At 36.6% G+C, this 13,623-nt stretch overlaps 1 long non-coding RNA gene across 1 annotated transcript in view; it reads left to right on the top strand.

The window, feature by feature from the left end:
* LOC136012565 (uncharacterized) overlaps positions 1–13,623 on the top strand; it is a 57,970-nt gene that overhangs the window by 41,365 nt on the left and 2,982 nt on the right. The window contains exon 2 of the long non-coding RNA XR_010611821.1: positions 3,650–3,692. This is a non-coding gene — a long non-coding RNA (uncharacterized LOC136012565). The remainder of the gene's footprint in view (positions 1–3,649; positions 3,693–13,623) is intronic.

Raw genomic sequence — 13,623 nt, 5'->3', positions numbered from 1 at the left:
AAGGAAGCCACTGGGAATATAGCCCATAACAACTTAAGCACAGCTTATACTGCAGCCTCTGCAGACACCCACTGCACTTGAGGCTGAAAGAAGTTTTCCAATGCACTGCACAATTTTAGTCCCAACAGATAGGCTAAAAATAAAACTGTCAAAATACCTTACTACCTCCTACAAAGCATTGAAGACATTTCAGTAGTAAGGCTCACAGTAAAGGCATTCAGGTCTGCTCTCTAACCTAGCGATGACAATTTTATATACTACTTTGATTACAATTTATGCTTGAAAGCATGTAGAAATACCAGTACAGATCATCAACATTGGTGACTATTGACTTTGAACAAAGAATTCTGCAACTGTCTATAAAAATCATTATTAGAAGACTGAATAAAATTATGGTTTTTAGAAGCAGAGAACAATGAATAATTTTTTATCTACTCAGAATTATTTAAGAAAAAAATAATATAAGGTAAACAACTCCAAGTGAAATGGAACCAACTGTGCCATTTTGCATTTTTTGTTATTAAAAAAAAATACGGTGGAAATGTCAACTAGTCAATGGTAACATGAACTCCAAGCAATATGGAAAAAGGATGTTTAGGCGCAGATCAAGGAGAAGACGGAGTGACTGAGAATTCATTTATCTTACAGCAGTGCATAATGAAGTTATTTAGTAAAAGAACTCAAGTTGTTTTGAACCTTGGAGGAAAAAAAGGGCGTGAAGGAGAAATAGCTGAATTTAACAGACCTTCCAGACTAATAAGATGAATAGTGCACAAATTTATGAGGTGTATTGTGTTTACAGTCTGATCAGCTCATTGTTATTTGGTAATATCTAGATCTAAGAAAGAGTGTATGTTATTTATTTCAGGCAGGGAGGAAGAACACTTCCTCATCTTTATTTTGAATTTGTTCCTGCATAAGTAAAAAATTGTTTAGTTAAAAGAAAGAAGAGAAAATAATTTTAGGTTTACAAGAACAAGCAAGGAGGCGAGAAGAGGCTTGTCTGTTTAACTTAACAGCATTCATCAGGATGAAGGGGCACATCTTTTCTGTTTGTCCTTTATCCCAGAGGGCTTTGTCCACTGGATGTCTTTGATCACCAGTATTGCCATAGGTCTACATAAGAACACATTGGTGAAAATATTCAGGCAGGTCTGGAAAATAAAATAACCAACAGAATTACAAATGCTGATAATTCCTGACATCGGCAGTAGAAGATATGAAAGCAAATTGTCTTAACTATTATTTGATAATAGCAGTAGAATATTGCTACTACGTAGGATCAAGAGCATCACAATATGTGTCCAGTCCTTAGCGAGATATATTAGAAATATAGGCATGATAATAACTTTAGAAATTATGATTTGTCTGTCCCTGCAAATTTAATTTTCCTTGGATTAGACTGACAAACTTCTCTGAATTCACTGATCTTACCTGTTAAAAAATAATAGCAATAGGCTACATGTCTGAATCCCATATTTAAAACTTGTTTAACTGAACTTTTTCAAAGCATTCTGCTCAGTTAAACCCATACTTTTTCCGCTTTCAAGCTTTAACTACAAGAGAAAGCTCTCCATCTAAATTATATCGTCTGGAAGCTGCTTTCTAAAATGCAGTCTTTTCTGTGATAGTTTCCTGAAAAGGGTTGTCACCTACACTGTAAATCCTTTTTACTTCAAATCACTAAGTTCACTGAATGCACATAACTCCAATTAACTGCAGCCTGCTAGCTCAAATGCAATTTGGTCTTTAATTAATTACTCAGGTAAACACAGGAAAAGCTCTTTTAGTTTGCCTGCATTCACAGAACAAACAAACTCCCCTGTCTTTGATGATCCAAAACAATCTTGTCTTTTGATGCTTATCACTTAGTTCTTCAATAAAATGTAATTAAAAACAAAGACAACATCCTCCTATCACTGTATCCCCCTATCACTTTTCTGAGTTAATTGTCAAGCTTTCAGAATTACTCTCATAGTGCAAAGCTTATAGAATCATAGAATAGTTAGGGTTGGAAAGGACCTTAAGATCATCTTATTGCACTTTAGTTCACAAGACTATTTAATCTCTTTCCTTGTGGATTAACTCAAGTCTCACAATGGGATTTCTGGAGGTGAAGATACAGTTAAAGTTGCTAGGAATTTTTTCTTACTTTGTTTTGTATTGAATATGTGGAAAATTGAAAATATTGTTCATTTTTTTATTCAAAGATGTAAATCAGCTCTTCTAGAAATCCAGATCTATTTATGATACTTAGCAAGCCATTTGATCAATTTGTTCTGCCTTTCAAGATGGGGAAAAAAAAAAGCTAAAATGTTACTATTTATCTTAATTTAAGATTAATTCTAATTTCATATAGAGTAAGAAGGGGGGTAGAGGCCATTAAGAAGTGTATAAGTATAAAAATCCAAGTAAATCCGAGCAAATGCAAAACCAGTGGATAGTAACTAAAGAATCCAGTACAATCATGACAAGGAGCCAATCTGAAGCTACCAAGGGCTTCAGAAAATAACTTGAGCAATGATATGGGAATGCAAGAAGTAATTATAAAAATTAATGGACTGTTATTCATCTAGTTTTTTTTAATGTTAATGAACAAATTAGTCTTGCATGTGAGTGTACCACATCTGTTTGTGCCTACATACACAGGAGAAACACATCCACATGTCACACAAGCTGGCTTGATTGCACTTTGCAGGACATATTTGTATACATTTTATTATCATTTCTGTAAACAGCAGTTTATTTCAGTATGTTCCATGCTCTCTGCCTAGGTCTTAATGGAAGTGTTAATTAGAAGCGCAGTAGGAAAACAATTTATGCTTCTAAACATGTCTCGTGTATAGAGTTTGAGTAATGAGAAAAAACAGGCCAGAACATTTGTATGAACAGATACTAATTACTGTTTCTGAGTCTAACATGCTCACAGTTATTGCCAAGAGTACAGCACAGAACTATGAAGAAGACAGATGATAAGAGATTTTAAATAATCATAAAAAAGGACCAAAGTCCCCATTTTCCATAGAAGTAATTTTTATGCATTTAGCTGATGGTTTGCTTTCCTAAAAGCTCATTCTGCGTTGCCTTTAATTTGCTTCATGTTCAGTGTCTACTGAAGTCTCTATACACTTACCTTGATGAAATTCTTAGAAATCTGTGCAGGAATTTACCAAATCCTTACTATTCTTCCTTAAATGCAGTTTGCATGTATCCAAGTGTGTACTTTCAGGTTTGTAAGAGCTCAGGAGAAATTTCTACCCTGTCCTGTATTCCTAGAATTAACAGAATTTATCAGGAAAAAGGCAGTGATAACAGGATAGATTTTCATTTGATTAGAAAGAGAACTTACAGTGATATGTTTATAGTGATGGATAATTAATTTTATAAGCCAAAGTGTGTTTAAATCTGGTAGTAAATTTGGTGAATAACAGTATCAGAATCCCAGAAGGGAAAGAAAAAAGGAAGAATAAGGGAAAGTTTAAAGAGAAATATTCCTGATACAAATGGTCAAAAATAAAGGATGGTAGTAGATAAAAGGCATTAACAGTGCATGTGGCTTATTGCCTACAAAATGGTAGAAGAAATACCTAGGCTAATGAAGATTATAGCTTGATTATTTACCACCTGTTTTCATTTCTTCTTTTACTAGAGTTCATTGTACTTCATATAACACACACAGCTGGAGTGGAACAGTAAGTATATAATTTTCTGCTGCTTAAGTGTACTATCACTATAGATTGAAAACTTTCAGCTTGCTTTAACTTTCCGTACAGCCAGACAAAATGATCAGTAGTTCGGTCTTGCAGGAGTACAGTGTGTTCCATTGGAATTATATTTTCTGTTTAGTTGTCTGGTGCTTGTAAACTGCGTTTATGGAGTGAGGTGATACAGGCATTGTTCTTTTTCTTCAGAGGTATAGTCAAATACATGTTTTTGTACAGAAAGGAGTAATAGAGATTGCCCTTAATTTTTGTTGCGATCTTTACTGTATTTTTGTAGGGAATAATCAGCATCATCAGAAAGCTCTAGCTAAAAGTGCAATGAAATTTAAGAGGTGGATACAGTGTTTGTATACATATATATCTACAATGAAGAATGCGCGCTGAAGTAGTGGTATTAACTCTGCACACAACTCTCTTTCTGCTTGCGTTATATTTTTCAAATTTGCTCATTGTCCTGTTAATATGGAAGTCAACCGTGAAACCATTGGCCATATTTAGGCCAAAGAAAGAATCTTCTAAGGCACCACTAAGGACTTTATTGCCTTGTTTGCAAGGAAACTAGATGAACATAAAGCTGAAAATACTGTGTATGGAATTCACACAAGGCAGAGAGAAAAAAAGATGAGGTTGAGGTTCCTGGAATACTTGATTTCATAACAAAATTTCAAAGGCAGGTCTGGGTGTAGACAATACAATGAAAATGGAGGATAATAAAGGTGGCATTTTAGGGTTAAAGTCTGAAAAGAACCAGAGCAATCCTTGTTTGCAGCCACATCTAATGACATTTGTTTCTCACAGTGGTACAGTTTGCCTATTTGCCAGTTTGGGAGATTTCCCATACCCTACTATGCATAAGTGCTCATGGTTTTCAGAGTGTCTTCTTTTGTTTTCCAATGGTGATGAAAGACAGCAAGCAGATGACAAAAGCAGGTGGTCACTGTCAACAGCAGCTTCTGAAAAACAGCTATCAAGCTGTGTGGCTTGAAAAATGACAGAAGAATGGTAGGAAATAAAAACAAAGATGAAAGGGTTAAATGGAAGAAAAGGTGAGAAAAAAGGATAAACACAGGAGAATAAGTAAGACTTGAAATGTTGAATGCCAGAGTCACTTACAAGAATTTATGCCCTTTCCATTCACCAGTCCTTCCAGTTTCTGGCCCCATGTTTTGGGTCTTTCACATCAAAATATTATTTTTTTTAGTGAATAGGCAGAAATTAATCTCACCTCACTGTTGGCACTGATGAAGTAGAAGGCTACACCAGCACTAGTCATCTGTGTCTCCCCTCTAGTCAGTGCAGAGAAATGAGCATTTTTAAGGCATGATTCATCTGACCTATTTCAGGCATTTACATTAGTATGATACAAATTGTGGCATGCAAGTGCTTGCTTTTCTCAGTTGCCTGGACCTTTCTCACATTGCTACTTCACATACAAGCAGCTACAATAGATCAGATTACTTAGCTCTTTTGTACCTTTGCATTGGAATAGTCTGGTGGCTTGTAATAGTTGACTGTGAGTAGCTGAGGGTTTTGGCTCATTGTCAATATTCTTAAAACTGGTAAGGTCCCAAGTTATCCGTATTGTTCTATTTCCTGGCAAAATAAAGAACTGAAAATAAAGACATGTTTCAGGTATACCAAAATGTTTTACACATTCTAAAACAAATACATTTATAGTACCTTTTAAATATATTAAAACAATCAAATATTTTTAAAATTGAAGAGACATTCTACTGTCTTTTGAAATGTATCTTTGTTCTTAGAAACTGTTTAGCACATTTTCCTTCATTTTGGCTGGGCTTAAAAAGCATTTTTGGCTAGTAAGAGATTTGGGAAAAAACCCAAAGTTTGACCAGCTCTAATGGCCAGATTGTGTGTGGGGTTTTTTTTCCAAGCTTGATCATGTTTTGAAAAAGTCTCAGTTGTATGTCTGTGAAATGATTGCTTGCCCTTGCTATGAGTCATGGCCAAGTACTGTACACCAATTGCCTGTGCAATAGCTGGCAGCCAGGCAGTCGGCTGAGAACGCGTCTGTCTTCTGTATGAAGTCAGACAGGTTGCTAATTACACGTTGGCAGCCATGGTAGAGGACAGAAGAACAATGAAGGGGACTGTGGTTTTCAGTGGGGAAGAGGCTTTAAGATTCAGCGAGTTAATCTGAAGTAGCATTGAACCTCTCCACCCAACTGTCTTCTGTGAATTGAATTACAGTTAGGGTTGTTGCTGGAGTATGTAAAACCTGTAGCTGATGCCAAGAGAGACAGCATATAAACCCTTCCTTTAGACAAGGGCAAATACTCTGTCAGCAGGACCACAGGTAGCAGGGCAGTGGCAGTGGGGAAAAGGCAGGAGCCATGGGACTGCAGTGGGCATCCCTGATTATGGTGTTGAGTACGCAACAAGGATGGTGTTGAGTACACAGCAAGGAGGAAACAAGATCAGTGTTAAACCAAGCAGAAAGAGGCACTAGTGAATCGCCATATGATGCAGTTTAGACCAACTAAACATAATATATGCAAGTGATTTGTCTTCAGTAACAGCTCCTTGATCTGAAAAACAAAGCGACTCTATTTCCCACATGCTAGTGTAGGGTATTTCTTTTTATTGTTACCAATCATTACATGCTTTGAGAAATCACCTCAATTTCTACTTGTATCTTTGCAAACAGGAATAGGAAGTCATTTTTTTGCTTATATCTGTGTCTGCCAGGTAAATACCATAATGACTCGTTCTTTGTGTAAGACTTGGGCTTTCCCAGTGTTGCTGGCACTCAAGTGTTATTAACATAATGTATTTTTAGTGAACTCTGTCAGCAGAGCACTGTATGGCTAATCAAGCACTCACTGGGGATAAATGTTAGACTTAATATTCTTATCAGGCTACCGGAGCTTAGAAGTTACCGACCCTTGTTCCACTTATATCAAAGCCACTTACAATGCTACTAGCTTGTAGCAAATTCATTTTCTGTTCATGTCTGATTGCCTATGATGGTGCCTAGAAACAGAAAACAGAAAATGGGAAATAGGAAGGAATGTAGGCCCCCATTGCCTGAGGCCTTAATGCAATTGCAAGATATTGATCACATTGGATACTTCAGCCTAATCCTCACAGTTTCACAGCCTTTGCAAAAACTGTTTCTCACAAGTACATTTTCAATTATATTTGAACCTTAGTGATTCAGAAACACTGTTCTTTAACCGTATCTATTTAATATTGGTAGTAGCTGCTAATTAAACTTGTGATTTTATTAATTTTGCCTGATATTTAATCTTGTCTGCTGTCCCTGTGAAATCTGGGCTAGGTCAAGGTAATGCCATGGGTCAAACTCAGAAGCTGCTTCCCTCTAAGGCTTTGCCTTTTCCCTTGGAAAGATCCAGGCGGATTGCAGGGGCAGTAGTGTCTGCCTAGGCACCCAAACTCCTCCTATGGTGCCCACTGTGTCCTGCCACGTTTTCCCATTTCTGCTACAGTGTCCCCATTTCTGCTGCACTTCTGGGTTTATAGACCCAACAGCACTGCAGAAGGGCTGCTTCAGCCCTTCATATCAGTGTCACTCACAGATTCACTTCACATCTATTGATCTATGTGCTGGGCAGTAGGTTTGGCACGAGATCTAGTTTTCCACTGACAAGAGAAACCACAGCCAAAGGCAGAGCAAATAAATGGGAATCTAAAAGGAAGAATACTAAGGGAAGGAACTGTACAGGCTGATGCATACACAGAGATCCTAAAAACAAAGTAAAAATCCCTTGGGAGAGCCATTGGAAATTGAAATGGGAAGAACATTAGTATTGAAATGGGAATAACAAGTGTCTCATTCTGTAATTTTGGTTTTGTGTTCCTTGGGACAAAAGGAACCATAGTTTTCTGTGGTTCTGAGATTTCAGGCCAGATGGGTGTTTTTCAGCATTCTTCTCTGCTAGGTCCAGAAGGTTTGCTGCCTTCTTGATCTCGATACGTGTGTATGCATGTGTGCACATGAGCCTGTGCATTTTTGGTCATGAATATATGGGCATACGTGTGTGTTTCTGCCTGCATGTCTGTGTACAGCTATGACTCTATGTGTCTGCACATGAGTGTGCATATATCTCTGTGTATTTTCCAAAACTTAGGCTCTGTCCCTGGAGGTATTTGTGCTGGATAACAGCACCTTACATTGAAATACTGATACTCTAAGTTAATGTCTTGTCACCTGCCCTCCACAATATGATTTAGCAGTGTTTCGAAATAATTATTTTCTTCCTATGCTTCAGTGAGATTTAAACCTATACATTTTGTAGAGAAAAAGATTCTAGCAGCAAAGAGTTTAAAAATGTATCACTAGAGGATTTTTCATGAGGCATTTCTATCATCAGCTAATTGGTCACCAGATAAGGTAGTTGACATGCTTCTTAAAAGCTAGAAGAATCTACACATATTTCTGCTGGAGACTTCTCATGTTTCTACTGTGCCCTAAGCAAATCTAATATTAAAAGACTGGCAAATTTTCAAGTATTGATTGTGTTGCTGGTGGATGTAAGTTTGACTCTTCTACAGTAAAGCCATTCCTTTGAAAGATGGAAGAAGCATAGGGGTTATTGTCCCATTAGATTTTATCTAACATTACTGGCTGCAGCTAACTACTTGGTAATCAAATAAAAGTTGTAGTGCAGGGTAGGTAAACCTGCTTTAGGAGAAGCTGTAAAGGTTTCTGAGGTTAAATAAAAATTAAAAGGAAAGTCTTGGAGACAAAATGATCTAGTTTTAAAGTGTTTTGTGTCCGAGTTGTTGAAACATCTGGTATTTGTTTCAGTTTAGGTAACTGAAAAAATTTCTATATAGTGTTAAATCTCTTCTTATCTTGGAAGTGAGCTAAACAAAATGAAGCCATGTTAAAGTTTAAATGGATCTTTTAAGTTCTCAATACTTCAAGTTTAATGTTTTAGCAAAGCCACAATAAATGTGGTTTTTTATAGAGACAAAATTATTTATGTGACCTTGTCCAGAAAAACTAATAAATCTATTGCAAAATACACTGCATTACAGCTGTTGCTACATGAAAAAGTCACTATAGATTAAGCTAGTTTCTGATTCAGTTGTTTTGAAATAACTGTGTGCATGTTATTACTCAAAGTAAATAAGTAAGAAAACTTACTCGTCGTATTTTCTGTAGGTTAAACATTTGCAAACTGAAAACTTGGGAAATTTCAGTGGAGTAGCTGACACACCATGAATCATTAGTCCAGCTTACTGCACAGTAAACAGTGTCTGTAGCTTTACACTGAGTCTGACACCCTCAGCACCACTCAGCAGTCAATGAAGATCATAAACCTCTCACTGTTAAAACCCCCCTCATTTTATATTTTAACACTCAACGGTTTTCCAAGTACTGAAGTTAGTATAAAATGGTATGTTTCGATATAAGTAACGAATCAACCCTGTCTTGTCTTGTCCTTTCCTCTCTTTTCCTTTTCCTCTCTTCTCTGTACAGCTGAGATGCATAAGAAAAATATCTAGTTTCAAAAACCATTGTCTCAAGGAGTTAAAAATATTTAGATTGGGTAGGGTGTTGTTCAGCTGTTTTCATTCATCAGTGTTAGTCTTTCAGAAGCAATGATATTTCTCACAGAAACAATTTTTTCTCTTAGAGATTATATGACATTTGGGGAACAAGGATAATATTTTTTTTTACAACTGTATCATGCCTTCCATCCAAATGATTCCTTAGTTTTTGACCCAATATGTACTGCATGGTGGTACAAACATCTACAAGACCAAATGCCTAAGGAAAAGGACAGAAATAAACTTTAGCCTCCTTTTATAGGTCAAAGTTTATACCTTCTTTCAAAAGACTACAGTGTGTTGTATAAGCATCTGTGGCTCTTGTTGGCTAGGATAGGAACTGCCATCCTTGGGAAAAGAGTGGAGTTTTAGATACATGTAAAATAATTGCTCTCCGGTCTGGACTGAAATCATGCAGCTGCTTAAAGTCACAAAAGACTTGTTAAATACACTGAGAAAAAGACTCAGTCTGCTGGGTTCTGTAGCTCCTTTCTCTGGAAGAGCGTGCTGGTTGTCAGCTGCCATTGGAGAGGAGTACCAGTCTGTGCCTGCTGAGGGGAATTCCTCCCCAGAGCCTGGCATCATCAGGACAAGCCTCCACCCTCTTTGGCAGGAGACACTGTACCCCCTCCACATCTTGGGCTGCAAGTTACCCTCAGGGATCAACTGTACCTGCAGCTATGTCGGGATTTCTTATCTTCAAAGCACTGCAACATCCTAAGTGAAAAGTTTATTTCCAGATGCAAACCTTTTCACTTAGTCACATCTTCCCACACATTTGCCAGAGGTTTACTGTTCCCTTTTATGGCAACTGAAGCATTCAGAACTTTGATAGAAGTAATTATCTTTCATCTTTAAAGCATTCATTGTAAAGCTGTTTCCAAATCTTTCTTACCTTTCTTCCTTGGAAGTGTGTTGTGTTACATTTTTTACCCACTCTTTCCAGATAGCGTTAAACAAACAATTAATATATTTCTTGATATTTCAAATGTAAAATACATAAAATGTAAAACAACTGAGTTTGGTTTATTATTTTTGATATGTCGCAGCATTTTGATAAAGACTATATATGATGATTTAATGATACAGTTGGCAGATTTAGTAACTAGCTGCTTGGGCTAAGGAGCCTGTCATCATTTTCAAGGACTTCCATTTGTTTTTCATTAGCATGTATCATTGCTGTACAAATATTTATTGGAAGATAACCTGCAAGTCCCATGCAAGGAGAAATTTTTTATTTCATCATAAGTATATGAAAACAGGACAAAAAAAATACCTGAACAAATACATTAAGTCTTCTCTGTTGTCCTCTAAACAGTAGTTTTAGGGAAAAGAATGATGTTTTAAAGGTTGTGTACAGGGAAACTACACAGAGAAATTATTTATACAGAGACCTTATAACAGCCTTCCAGTACCTAAAGCGGCCTATAAGAAAACTAAAGAGGGCAAAAAAAAATTATTTCAATAGGGGTCACACTTCAGGAAGATAAAAGAACTTAGGCTGAAATAGTTTAAAGTGAGGTAATATGGCCACAGAAAGCAGAAGGAAGTTGTTATTCGGGCATATGTATGCACTTCTGTGCATAAAGGAACATGGATAGCAACAGGAAGGTTAAAGCAGGTGTATAAAAAGAGAATAAAGGTCAAAATTTGGGACTGTAGATTTGTTCATGTCCTTCATGGAGAAGTTGTTTGGTTTTTGTTTGGTTGGTTTTAATAAGACTCCTCTATGAAATGTAACATTTTATATTTTTAATGTTAAATTTTAGAAACAACAAAACAACATGAGCACTGCAAGCTCACCATGCAATTTGACTTACATTAAATATTTGGTGTGGAGTAGGTGACCATTTTGGTTTAGAGACTAGATTTTAATGAACACTTTTATTTGTAAATCCTCAGAATATTCATTCTATGTGCAAAATTACCGTGAATTTGATAGGAGAGAGCCTGTATGTCTCATGTTTGATAAAGAGATTGAATGCCAACTTTAGCTTTAACTAGCACTTCTGCAATGCATGCTCTGAATTCTGTTTGATGTATTTATCAGTGTCCTTCAAATATCACGAGCTAAGAAAAACACTATTGGCTGCCAGGTTTTGAAATTGTCTAATGCCGGGTGACTGATGAAAGCAAGCTTGTCTCTATGCTGCTACCATTTATGTTATTTAAAACTTAACCTGTTTTTCACTCCGTCTTTTCAATGCTATTATCCACCTACCCTGTTTGACTAGAAAAAGATCAACGTGAAAAACTCCTTTCGTGGCAGATGGGTGGGGTTTAGGTTTGTTTTGTTTTTTTTTTTTTTTCAAATACTGCTATGAATATTGAGATCTGGCAGCGAATTTTAGCTGTGCTTGTGAGGATGATGGATATGACTCTTCTCACATATTCAGTATATGTTAATTCTTGCTGTTGTTTGTCAAAGTTTATGTTCTGTAAACAGAAAATTTAAGTAGCACCAAAGCATTTAAACAGAAAACAAAGAATTTTAAAGAACTGAGTTGTAATCAAATGAAATATTAGGCAGAATTTAAGACCACCACAACTGCAACTGAGCTTTTGGTCTATGTCTCACCAAAAAGATAAAGCCCCCAACAACATAATCTGTGCCCGCAAACATCACCAAACATCAATCTGATGCATACTTTTAAAGCATGAGTTAATGAAACTAATTCCATCTTCTGAATCTCCATTGTAAAGCTGGTGAAAGCTGGGAAGCTTTGGTATGAGGTGGAAAATGGGTTTTTTTACACATACGATAGAAAGGTTGTAATTAAGCATTTAAATATATAAATAGAAAAGAGGGTGATATTACCTAAGGACTTTTCCATTTAATAGGAAATTAGAGGGTGTGGCACTTTTCAAGATGTGGGATTTTGAAATGTGTGTTTGTTGAAAATACTGCTCCCTTCTCAAACTAGGCTCTCAGACTAGTTTTCAGCTTGCTAAGTGGGTAAAATGTGACCAAAAGGCATCATGGCTAACACATTTGAAATGTTATCACAGTGCCCATGAAACAGCACAGAGAGAATCACAGAATCACATAGGCAAAAAAACAGTGGAGGTCTTTTGGTTGTGGTAGTTAAGGGTGAACCTTAGCAGACTGAGTTGTTCATGTTAGGTTTTAGCAGCTGATAGTTTTTGTTAAGGTATTAAATGCTCTCACTTTTTATGTAACCAAAGAGAAAACATTCCTACAGAAAACGAGTTAGAGGTGAAGGACAAGAGGGCCAATTCCATAACAGCTGTTTAATAACGCTGAAATTATTTTCTGGAATATTTGGGGGAGCTCAAGTAACTAAATTCCCTAAGATTCAAGATTCACATCTGGTATTGCACTGGTATTTTTAGAGAAGAAACAATTTAACCCAGCATGTATTTACAATTCCAATGTCTTGTGGCATTCATCACAATCAAAGAGGTTGTATATACTTGCTTTTACCACAGATTTTTGTTTCCTGAAGTCACCATCAATAATATGTCAGCCATACACCCCAAATATAACAGTTGGCCTCCAAAGACACATTGCTGTATGAAATTAATTATAACCTCCACAACAGCCCTCCACTGAAGGAAGTTCATTTTAATCTTACCTTCTGTGGACTTTTCATGTACTCAAACAGATGAACTTCTGAAGGAAAAGGCATGAGATGAGGTTAATAAGAGAGGGATTGAAAGTTGTCCATGAATGGGTCTGTATGTTAGAAGGTTAACCACAATACGGAAAATGTTAAAAAGCTGTCTAAAGTCCAAAGAAATGTTTCTTTTGCTCTGTGCAACTGATGAAAACCACACTAAAGCCACAAACTTGATATGCAGCAACAGTAGAATGCATCTCTAAACATATGAAAGGCACTGGGTTGAAACTGGACAAAGCCTTTCACAAGTCTCACCTTTCAGTTTATTCTCAAGGGGATTGCTGTTTCAGAAACTGAAAGATACTTTTCCATATTAAAAGGCCTTCTTTAACTAGTGCCTTAGTTTATTGTTGACTCATTCAAGTGGCACCCAATAGAGCAAATGAATTTTATTTGGAAACCCACTTAGGGCTTAACAGTTTTGGCAGTATAACTTTCCTCTGTCTTTGGGAGTATTTTCTACAGCTTTTTGCCATGTAAATGTGCCCACTGAGTGATTCAGTTAGAAATTTCCATGAGAATACACCCTGACAGCAACAGCCATAGCTATGCCCCAGCATGCACTTTCACACAAGATGGGCTGAAAAGCTTTCTGGGAATCACGAAACATGCAAACTGATTACTTAAATCTTTTCCTTTCTGCATTATTTATTCAAGGTGAGCATATGCTTCTAAGTATATCTTGCTGTTTTACCCACTGGTGGTTTGAAGCCATTTTC

The sequence above is a fragment of the Lathamus discolor genome, chromosome 4 (assembly GCF_037157495.1).
Source record: "Lathamus discolor isolate bLatDis1 chromosome 4, bLatDis1.hap1, whole genome shotgun sequence".
Classification (NCBI taxonomy): Eukaryota; Metazoa; Chordata; class Aves; order Psittaciformes; family Psittacidae; genus Lathamus; species Lathamus discolor.
The sequence above is the reverse complement of the archived record's forward strand: the minus strand, read 5'-3'. Positions and strand labels throughout refer to the sequence as shown.